We start from the raw sequence: 11649 nt of genomic DNA, 5'->3' as shown, positions 1-11649 counted from the left end.
GGGACTGGGGATGGGTCCCTCTAGAATGATCCCTCTCTTAGCTTGGGACATTCCATGGTGAGTCAAAGCCAGAAGCCCCTCTGGGCAGGGATATACTAAGGGTAGCGCTCAAGTGCAACAGGGTCTCAAACACGGAGAAAGAGCTGCTATCAAGGCTGGCTCTCTGGGGTGACCTCCCTGCAAACTGGTAATGAGTGTCCACATGTGAAGCCCCGCAGCCCACCCTCTGCAGCTCTGCTCTCCTCCCGATCCAGTCCTGGCCAATTTCTGGACCAGCCCTGGCCAGGTGTGTTGCATTGCATTAGGGCCCCAAGTTGTCACCCTCGCTGTAACCACAGCTGTTGCAATGAAATGTGACTGTAGTCCTTCCTGTTAAAGAGGTAGAGTATATTTCCTCACCCCTTGACTTTGGGTTTGGTCATTATGGAGGCCTTGACATGTCCAAAGACTTGAAAAGTGCCTGCCAGATTAGGCTTGCCCACTTGAATCTCTGCCATCTTTGGGAGAAGACATGGCTGGTCCTGGGAGGATGAGAACATGAGGAGCAGAGCCCACCATCCTAACGGAGCCCAGCCCACACCAGCTGACCTACTGTGAGCAGGGGCAGCCGAGTCCGGGAGGTCACTGGGGTATGGTCTGATGGATTGAACTGGGTTTTGATCCCAACACTAAGTCCAGTCCATACCTCATCAGGACTTGGCCAAATAGCATACAAAGGGCCTCAGAGCCAGAACTCCACAATTCCAAAGGCTATTCCTCTGAATCCATCAACCTCCTTTGGGTCTGAGTACCCCTATGCTCCAAAGCATTCTGCTGGTTGCCAAGGGCTTCATCCTGTCTCCGGTTATATGGCTTGGTTTATCTGTCCAACCCCAGAACCCCCTGCCGGGTGGCTCAGTCCCACTCTTACTGGAACCAGCAGCGGTAACAACTGTGACCAGCACTTCCTACGTGCCAAGCCCCGGGCTGAGGGCCTTACAAGTTCTTTACTTAAATCAGCATCACTGACCCCTTTCTTTCTCTCACACCCACACACGATCTATCAGTAAACCCTCCCAGATTTATCCCCAATGCAGTTTCTACATCTGTATCTCTGGTCCAAATCTCCAAGACTTCTCCCTTTGTTGCCATGGCCTTCCATCTTCCACACTTGCCCCCATCTAATCTGTTCTCAACACGAGATCCAGAAGGATCTTGTTAAAACACAAGTCAGACCAAATTACATCTCTCCTCAAAACTCTTCAGGGGCAACCCAACTCTCCTATAGTAAAAGCCAAAGTCTTTAAAAGGGCCTGCCCAGGCCAACTGGCCCTCTCTGTGATCTCTCTGACTCCATCTTCGACCTCAGTCACTCTTCTCCAGCCACATGGGCCCCCCTCATATTCCAACAATACACCAGGCATGCCCACTTAAGCCTGCCAGTTCCCTAGAAGGCTCTTTCCCAGATATCTTCATTACTTGCTGCCTTTTCTCCTTGAAGCCTTTGTGAGAACACCGCTTCCTACGGCAGGCCTTCTCTGACCACTCCACTTAAAACTATACCTCCAACCCCAGCTCTCCCTAACCCCTACCCACTTTATCCCTAACTCTCTCGTATGCATATAATTTTCTTAGTGATTTTTGTCATCCTACGTTGCAACGTAAGCTCCACGAAGACAGAAATTTTTGTCTGTTTTGTTCATTGCTCTGTCCTCAATGCCTAGAATAGTGCCTGGTTCATAGCGGGTCCTCAATAGTCATTTCATTTGGTCCTTATATATGTTCAACAACCTTGACCGGTAGTTATTATACCTACTTGATCGATAATAAAATTGGGGTTCACGATGGTTTAAGTGATTTATTGTAGGTCACACAGCCAGGAGGCGGCTGTGCTCTTGGTGGGACCTCAGCATCTTCTCTTGTGACTTGTCCCCAAAGTTATCCCAAGGGCATGGTCAACCTTCTTCAGCATCTGTCCCCTCCCCAGCTCAGCCCCTGGAGACTCAGATATTCACTCTGCACTTGAGATAACATGTCAACCCCAGAACTAAAGCCCACAGTGATCAGATGTGCAAAGGGAACCAAGTCCGAGTATTCCCCCACGCCCTGTCCATCCCTGCTCTGCCTATATCCAAAAGCTCCCCAGGGCTTCCCTGGTGGCGCAGTGGTTGAGAGTCCGCCTGCCGATGCAGGGGACACGGGTTCGTGCCCCGGTCCGGGAAGATCCCACATGCCGCGGAGCTGCTGGGCCCGTGAGCCAAGGCCGCTGAGCCTGCGCGTCCGGAGCCTGTGCTCCACAACGGGAGAGGCCACAACAGTGAGAGGCCCGCGTACCGCAAAAAAAAAAAAAAAAGCTCCCCAAAGGTTGGTCCCTCAGCAAGCTGCTGTCTAAGCTGAATGCCTGACAAAATTCAGTTACTTCCACGGAGTCACCACTTCCCTCGTGCATTCAAATCCCTTTTATAAATGTGCATTACTCTCCATGTGTATCCAGCAGGAAAATTTCCAATGAACACTAACATGGGCCCATTATCAAACAGAGGGTATTCATAGGGAAACATGCATTATTCAAGCCTAGCTAATAACGGTGAGGCAGGGGAAAAAACGTCCTCTGATTCAACATCCCTAAGAGAACAGGAATGGTCCCAGCACCGCGAGAACAATTCCAGCTCTTCTCCCGGGTGCCCCACCAATGCGCAGGGATCAGGAGAGGGGTCTCTAGGACCCAGTGCAGCCCATCTGAGAGCAGGTCTGGGAAGATGGCTCAGGGCATCCGGAGAAGGAGGTGAGTCAGAGTCTTCCCAAGCCCCTTGTTCAGGTTCTCGTGTCCACTGGGGGAGGGGGTGAGGAAGGGGGTCAGTGCCCCGTGGATGCCATTCCCAGGGGCAAACACTGCTTGGGTTTTCGTTGTAGCTGCTGAAGGGGGACGGTGAGATGCAGGTGGATATGAGGGGGTGGTTAAGAGGAAGCCCTCTTCCTCTCTTCTCAAGGTTGCATTGAGAAAGAGGCTCCTGCCCCTCCCCCATCTCCAGGCCCCAGAGGGAATCCTTCCAATCCTGTCTACTCGGTCCTCTCCACGAAGGACTGTCTAACCTGACTCACCAGTGCTTAATAGTCACTGGATGACGTCATGATGCCTCCCAGCAGGAGCTAATTCCGTTCTTCCTCTTTTGCACCCTGCTACTCACCACAGGATGGAGTTTGTTAAGGTGATGAGAAGAAATGGTTGAGAAGGAACCTGAAAAGCTAGAGGGGGCTCCTTAACTTAGATGCAAACTTTGGGACCGTTTACCCCTCTGAGCCAGGTCTGAGAGGCTGTGTCACCCACGCTGTTGGTGGGTCCCCACATTAGCTTGGGAAACGTGGGGGCCACAGCTCTGTGGGCAGGGGTTCCTCACACCAATAACACAACCTCTCAAAAAACATATGTCCAGGCCCAGGTGGCCTATGCCATCCCCAGAACTGATGAATGGGTCAGAAAGCGACCTGGCTAGGGGGGTACCCACCTGGCAATATCCACATCGCCAGGGATCTTAGTGTCCAGAAACCACCTCCATATACCGGGGTCGCGGTAGTTTGGCAATACCAGGGAAGCACTCGCACACTGAATTACAGACAGCTAATTTGTCTTCATCTTACCAAGTGTGTGGTGGGTGACCATGGAAGATGGAGCACCATGGGAAATCAGCCTTGAAATGAGCTTGTAGAAGAACTAGCTGGACAGACCAGGGCAGACCTGGTGTGAAGGGTCAGAGAACAAGGGTACTTCTCTCTCTAGGTCTCCACAGCGCACTGCTAACAGAACTAAGCAGAAAGCAAGGGCAAAACAGCAAGGACCTGGAGAATTTCTGAGGTATAGTTGTTCTTGTTTGAACATTCATTCACGGAGCGCCCACTAGCGTAGCACCTATGGTATTACACTGAAGCGCTCGCCTCTAAAGAGGATTCTGTAACTACTGGCGCAGTGGAGAAAAAGTGTAGCCTGGGGCTGGCTCCTTGGCCCTGGCTACACTTGAATGCACACCCCCGGCGCACATATGCACGCCACACATCCATGCACGCATGCATATCCGTGTGTACAACCAGTGCACCCACAAGAACACATTTACGTCCCTGTGTATGTATGGCTACAAACCTTTACATACAAATATAATTCACACTTATACATGTGTTTGTACTGTATGTGAACAAAGTCAGGACTCCCAAGAGAAAAGTGCTGGCTTTAACTGGTTGACGGAAATCTAAGTAGGTACACTCATCTCCTCTGAATGATAATGACTAGCAGAGACTGCCAGGCTGCTCCGTTCATCCTTTATATTCTGGTTAATTACAAGACATTTCCCCACTGTTGTAAAGGTTAGCGGAACACACGGTACACATTTAGCTGGAAGAATCTGGCGATACAAATGCCTCTGTAGTCTGCAGCATCAGTTATTGGGCCGAGCTAGTGGGAGACAAGGACCTGTTAGTGGAGGAGACAGGAGAGGGGGGCCTAACCTGCCTCCATGGCTCTGGGGACCGAGAAGTGCATGGAACCTATGGCTTCTTCTCATCCCAGTGGATTCAGACTTCCCTCCACAACAGTGAGCCCCTGCTCTCAGCCTGATCACTCGCCTTTCCCCATCACCTGGCTGTCCTGCTGGCTGGACCATCCCTTCATGTCCTCCCACATCCACATCCACACCAAATCCAGTTCATTCAGCCTCAGAAAATTTCTCCAGTGTGTATCCTTCTTTCAGTGTTCTAAGCCATTCCTGCCCTAAACTCATCCTGTTTTTTGCTTGGTTTTGGTTCACCGATTCACTGTCTCTGGCCCATCTTAAAAAATGTTGCAGACAGTCATCTTTTAAAAATGGCAATCTGGTTGCCACTTTGCAAACTTGGGTGTGCATCCTGCACTCTGCCCTTCCCTTGTCATTGAGGACCTGCCTCGCTGCCTTGGTCACCAGCCCTGCAGAAAGGCTTTTATTACTCACTGCCTTTTGCTGGACAAAGCCAGGTTCTGGCGCACTGGATCCTCATCTCACCGAGATTCATGCCAAAGATATAAAATTCGGTGCAGATGCCTAAGACCCAATGCTTCAAGCTGTAGACCTTCTAGCAGGTGGGGAAGCCCTTACTACGGAGAAGAACAGTGGGAAGAACAGTGGTTACAGAACAGAGCTGAAGATGCCTCAGAGTAACGAAAGATGAGGTATCTGTTGCCAGGTCAACTGACTTAAAGGATAAATATAAAACTATCACACCAGACTAGATCGGGATGCTGCCGACACAAATGAAGAGGCTGGGGTGGCACCACCACTGCTACTGCACTGGCACCCTTGATTGCCATGGAAGGCTTCAAGAAGATTAGCAAAGGTGCTAATCCGGCGGAAACCAGGAATGGTGCGAGGCTGCGTGTTGACGCTATAACTGCTGAACTAAGGAAGCAGCCCAAACCTGTGCTAAACCCCGGAGAGACTGCTCAGTTTGCCACAATGTCTAAAAATGGAGACAGAAATCAGCAACATCATTTCTGATGTAACCACAAAGATTCAAAGGGTGTGCTTACAATAGAGGACAGGAAAACACTGTATGATGAATCAGGAACTGAAGGCACAAAAGCTGACTAAGATTACATATCTCTCTGCTTGAATAATACATCAAAAGTGCAGAAACGGGGATTCCAGGATACTGATGCTTTCTGGTATCCACTCTTGAAATTGCCAATGCCCAGTGAAAGTCTTTGGTTATAACTGTTGAAAATGCCCTCAGTACACTCAATTGGAATAGGATGAAAATTGGCTTTTGGGTTATAAGAGCCCAAGCTCCAGGTTTTGGTGTCACAGAATGAACCCAACAAGGCTGATGCGCTGATGGTGTGGTATTTGGAAAAGTGAGCTGGACCCTCAATCTTTAAGAGGTTTTGCTTCATGACCTAGGAAAAACTGGAGAGGTTATTGTGACCAAAGGTGATGCCACATTCTTGCAAGGAAAAGGTGACAATATTGAAATTGAGAAACATAGTTAAGAAATCACTGAGCAGTTAGAATGTTACTGTTAGTGACCATGAAAAAGAAAAACTAAATGAACATCTGGCAAAACTTCAGATGGAGTAACTCTGCTGAAGATTGCTAGGACAGGTGACGTGGAAGACGATGAAAAAAAAATAGCCCCGGATGCTCTGAATGCCACAAGAGCTGCTGTTGACAAAAGAGTCACCTGGATGCTTTGCTTCAGTGCGTTCCAGGCTTGGATTCACTGATCCAGCTAAATGAAGAGCAAAAAATTGGTACAGAAATCATTCAAAGAACACTCAAAACTCTGGCAATGACCATTGCTAAGAATGCAGGTGTTGAAGGATAACGGATAGTTGAGAAATTTTTGCAAACTTCCTCTGAAGCTGGTTATGCACCATGCTGGGCAATTTTTAAAATATGGTGGCAAAAGGAATCGTCAACCCAACTCAGATGGTAAGTAGTGCTCTGCTGGGAGATGCTGGTGCAGTTTTTCGGTTAACCACAGCAAAACTCGCTGTGCCGCTGGAATTGCTAAAGGAGAGGAGGACCCTGGCATGGTAGATGGGGGGCAGCATAGGGGGTGGTCCATGTTCTAATTCCTAGGAGCTATTTAAAAAAATTTTTATTTTATATTGGAATATAGTTGATTAACAATGTTGTGTTAGTTTCAGGTGTACAGCACACTGATTCAGTTATAACCCTAACCCTAACCCTGCTGTACAGCACAGGGAACTCTGCTCAACACTCTGTAATAACCTAAATGGGAAAAGAATTTGAGAAAGAATAGAGACATGCTTTGCTATTAATAATGGGCTGTGCAGCGGTCTTCATGAACAACTTCCCAGAAGTCAGCTGGAGGAGATGACCGGAAGAAGGATGTTTAAGGGAATCACTATGGCCATCAGTTATTGGTTTCAGTTGCCTTTGCAACACTTTCCTCTCTCCATGGAACATCCTTTCTCCTCTTTTCTGCTCGGCTACCTCTTGTTGGAAGGCCTCACTCAGAGGTACTTCTTCTCTGCCTCTCTGTCTACGTCTCAGGGAGTAGCCAGTGCCCTCTCCAGGCTTCATTCGGACCTCTGCTGAAGCCCTCATTACACGGGAACAGTAGGTCTGCTTCTAGCCATTTGCCTCATGAGCTCCTATGTCTGCATCCCGGGACTGACACAGAGCCAGGCATATAGAAGGTTTCCAATAAGGGTTTGATGACTGAGTGGATGAATGACCCACTGTTACAGAATATGTGCTTTGAATTAATTTCTGGCAAAAGGAAGGGGTTACACTTGAAGCCTGGTGAGGTGAGGGGCATCACATATGTGTTCACGCTCACTTTTCAGTTCAGGCCCACTTTTTTTTTTTTTAAGATTTTTTTTTTTTTATGTGTACCATTTTTTAAAGTTTTTATTGAATTTGTTACAATATTGCTTCTGTTTTACGTTTTGGTTTTTTGGCCGTGAGGCATGATCTTAGCTCCCCGACCAGGGATCGAACCCTGCATTGGAAGGTGAAGTCTTAACCACTGGACTGCCAGGGAAGTCCAGGCTCCCTCTTGATTGAATTCAGGAGCTTGGCTTTGTAGGTAGCCGGCCCTGGGCTCCTGAGACTTGTGCTGAGGCCCCCAGAGGCCCAAACCTGGAAATGAGGCTGGTGAGGGTCTGGCAGCTCAGAGGGCTGCCAAGAATAGGACAGATGAGTCAGAGCTTGAGCCATGGGACACCTGAGGCATTTTTGCTCTGGCCCAGGACTGTGGATCAGTCACAAGTAAGAATGCAACATGTTCATGTGAAAAACAGAAGCTTCAGCTTGTTACCGTAAAAAGCCTCAAGCATCTCAGTAAATGCAAATTGTTCTCAAATGGAAAAGTTTATTTGGCAGACAATTGAGACTCAGCACAGGACTTCTAGAAAGCTGAATATCTTCCAGTCTCCTGGTCACCAGGGTTGACTTGACAAGACAGGCAGTAAGAAGGGACAGCGGGGCCAGGCTGGGATCTGGCTGAAGGGAGGGACGGACACTAGAAGATGATCATGAGGTCAGAGTGGCAGCAAAGGGAACACGTGTGAGAAGGAGCCAGAGCAGGCAGCTCGCTCTCACTGCACAAGGGTTTACCATATAACAAACAGGGGGTCAAGGTGACTGATGGGGTAGGAAGCTTCAAGTTTCCATTTCTTGAGTGACTGCCACGTGTCCAATATTTTACCAGGAGCTCCTTTAATTTCCAGTAGCCCTGTGGGGTTAATATTATTCCCTTTACAGACGAGGAAAGCAATAATGAGGGGTGCTATCCTCCCTGCCGGGGAAGCCCCTCACCCTTTGTGATCATTGGCCACTGTGGGCATTTAAAAAAAGGCTCTTCTCACTGTCATCCCTTTAGGCTTAAAAAAATAAAAACAGAAAGCAATTAACACTCTGAGAAGGACTGGAAATACTCCTCGCTTGGAGACAGAGGGATTGATTATACAACCTCAGTGGCCTTCCCAAACCAGAAGGAACCTTATAGAACCTCAAGTCCTGGGGTTGCCAGGTACAGGAACCTCTTTTAATCTGCTTAGGTAAATGCCTGCTACAAATAGGTCAAAGAGAGAATTCTCTGGTTGAAGCTGGGGTGGAAATCCCACCTGCTCAGCCCCTAGCAAAACAGCTGCTGGGAGAACCCCTTGGCCTCCAAGGAACCCACTTTAAAAGCCCACTCTCTTGGGCCCATATTACACACATGGGGAGGACTCGTGCCCTAAGAGGGGATTGGCGGCCTCAGCCTCTACTTTGCCTTTATCTCTAGACTAGACCTTTCTTCTCTGAGCTACAGAGGGACAGAATAGCCAAGTACTTATTAGATAGTCTCTCAACCCCTGATGTCCCAGAATCAATGTGTCTCAAGCAAAATCCATCCCCCACCTCCCTGTGCCAGAGGCTACCTTGGTGAATAGTACTTTTTTTTTTTTTTTTTACTCACTTACTCAAGCTAGAAACCTAAGATGCACCCCTGACGCATTCATCTGCTTTCCCCATGCCCCCTCACTCCCAAATCTGATGAGTCCTGAGTCCAGGGTGGTTTGCCGTGGAAAGGTCCCTTCTGGTCTGTCTGCCCCTCTCCCTCTCCACCGCCTCTGCCCAAACTCTGGATCCTCATCATCCTCATTCTCCAGAACTCTTAACTGTCCCCCACTAGTTTCATTCTAGAGCAAAGATTTTTCTAGAATGAAAACATGATCACACCTTCCCTCTTGTTAAAACTTCTGATCACCTCTCATCACCATGGAACCAAGCCCAGCTTTACTGCAGCTTTTTACGACAAGACCCCCATCTCTCTTTCCGGCCTCGTGACCCCGCTACCCCTCACTGCTTTGTTTTTTTTTCTTGTTGTTTGTTTGTTTGTTTTTGCTGTACGTGGGCCTCTCACTGTTGTGGCCTCTCCCGTTGCGGAGCACAGGCTCCGGATGCGCAGGCTCAGCGGCCATGGCTCACGGGCCCAGCTGCTCCACGGCATGTGGGATCCTCCCGGACCGGGGCACGAACCCGTGTCCCCTGCATCGGCAGGCGGACTCTCAACCACTGCGCCACCAGGGAAGCCCCCCTCACTGCTTTGGACTGCAGACTTCGCTCTAGGTCGGCAAATGTTTTCTGTAAAAGGTCTGTGAGTAAATATACTAGGCTGTGGCCCATCGTCTCAGTTGCGAACTACCCAACTCTGGTAGCACTGAAGCAATTGTAGACAATCTGTCTATGAATGAGTGTAACTGAGTTCCAAGAAACCTTTACTTATGGACACTGAAATTTGAATTTCATGTAATTTTTTATATGCTATGAAATATTCTTCTTCTGATTTTTTTCCTCTAACTATTTAAACGTGTAAAACCCATTATTAGCTCAAGAACCATATGAAAACAGACAGAGCGCTAGGTCTGGCCTGCAGGCTACAGTTTGCTGACCTGTGCTCCAGACACACACAGATATTTGTGGTTCCTTAGACTTAGCACTTTCATGCAACCTCGCTTCAGCTCTACCTGGAATGCTTCTTTCCATTGTCTGTCTGGCATCTTTTTGAGACTCACACTGAAGTCACTGCGCTTTTTCGGCTCTCCTTAAATGTGTCCAGCAAAACGAAGTGCTTCTTTATCTCCAGTCCTAGAACCCTTCATCAGGTCTCAACTATAGCTCTTCTCATGTGGCAGAGAAGTTGTAGATTCATGTCTGTTCCTCTCTTGAATCCGCTCTCCTTGAGAGCAGAGACTGGCCTCATTGTGTTCATCTTTCTGTGCTGTCACGCGGTAGTGTCACATGGGACACGCTTGTTAAATGAAATACAATTGCCCACCTTCCGACAGCCAGCTCCCAGCAAAGCAAGCCTAGAACTCAGATCCTCTGATACCACGTGGTACTGGTTAAAATTGTGTCTGGCTATGAACTGCCCTAAATTCTGATTGGATTGAGACAGGAATGGAACGTGCTGTGTTGTAGGTTAGTTAGATTTATTTTACTTTATTTATTTTAATTTTAGTTTTTGTTTCTCTGGGACAAAACATCCATCGATATAATCAGGAGCTGGTAATTGTTGGCTCTGAAGCGCCCTACATCCCTTGAGACTCTAATGCCATAAAGCTGAGTGTGGGTGAAGCTGACCCCGTGCTGATGACTCCCCAGGTCCATTCTTTAAACTTCTCCCCCCTGCTCTGTGCCCCCAGAGCCAGACCCCTGTGGACAGCTACAGAACAAGGGGGCCCACTGGTCAAACTGGTCAGTTTCCCAGGGCATAGAGCAGACTGTTCTCTTGTTGCTGGTTTCCTATTGGGTTGGCAGATGGGAGGCACAGCAGATGTGAGGGAGGGAGAAGGGCAAGATCTGGTTACAGATTCCTGGGGCCCCCTCCTCCTGCACTGGTTACTGATTCCCAGGCCCCCTCCTCTTGCACTGGTGACAGATTCCTGGGCCCCCTCCTCTTGCACTGGTTACTGATTCCCAGGCCCCCTCCTCTTGCGCTGGTGATACTTCCAGGTCCCTCTTCCTGCACTGGTTACTGATTCCCAGGCCCCCTCCTCTTGCACTGGTGACAGATTCCTGGGCCCCCTCCTCTTGCACTGGTTACTGATTCCCAGGCCCCCTCCTCTTGCACTGGTTACTGATTCCCAGGCCCCTTCTTCTGCACTGGTTACTGATTCCCAGGCCCCCTCCTCTTGTGCTGGTGACAGATTCCTGGGCCCCCTTCTCCTGAACTGGTTACTGACTCCTGGGCCCCACTCCTGCACTGGTTACTGATTCCCAGGCCCCCTCTTCTGCACTGGTTACTGACCCCCAGGCCCCCTCCTCTTGCACTGGTGATACTTCCAGGTCCCTCCTCCTGCACTGGTTACTGATTCCCAGGCCCCCTCCTCTTGCACTGGTGACAGATTCCCAGGCCCCCTTCTCCTGTACTGGTTACTGATTCCCAGGCCCCCTCCTCTTGCACTCGTTACTGACTCCCAGGCCCCCTCCTTCTGCACTGGTGATATTTCCAGGTCCCTCTTCCTGCACTGGTGACAGATTCCCGGGCCCCCGTCTCCTGTACTGGTTACTGATTCCCAGGCCCCCTCCTCTTGCACTGGTTACTGACTCCCAGGCCCCCTCCTTCTGCACTGGTGATATTTCCAGGTCCCTCTTCCTGCACTGGTGACAGATTCCTGGGCCCCCTCCTGCA

The 11649-nt window shown here is 49.4% G+C and overlaps 2 pseudogenes; both read left to right on the top strand.

Annotated features, from left to right (window-relative positions):
- Window positions 1-2738: 2738 nt before the first annotated feature.
- Window positions 2739-5699, top strand: LOC149750795 (60 kDa heat shock protein, mitochondrial pseudogene; annotated as a pseudogene).
- Window positions 5700-5713: 14 nt separating this feature from the next.
- Window positions 5714-6908, top strand: LOC149750794 (60 kDa heat shock protein, mitochondrial pseudogene; annotated as a pseudogene).
- Window positions 6909-11649: the final 4741 nt, after the last annotated feature.

Source organism: Delphinapterus leucas, chromosome 1 (genome assembly GCF_059928025.1).
Source record: "Delphinapterus leucas isolate spDelLeu-1000000601 "Yukka" chromosome 1, BTC_Dleu_Yukka2, whole genome shotgun sequence".
Classification (NCBI taxonomy): Eukaryota; Metazoa; Chordata; class Mammalia; order Artiodactyla; family Monodontidae; genus Delphinapterus; species Delphinapterus leucas.
The sequence above is the reverse complement of the archived record's forward strand: the minus strand, read 5'-3'. Positions and strand labels throughout refer to the sequence as shown.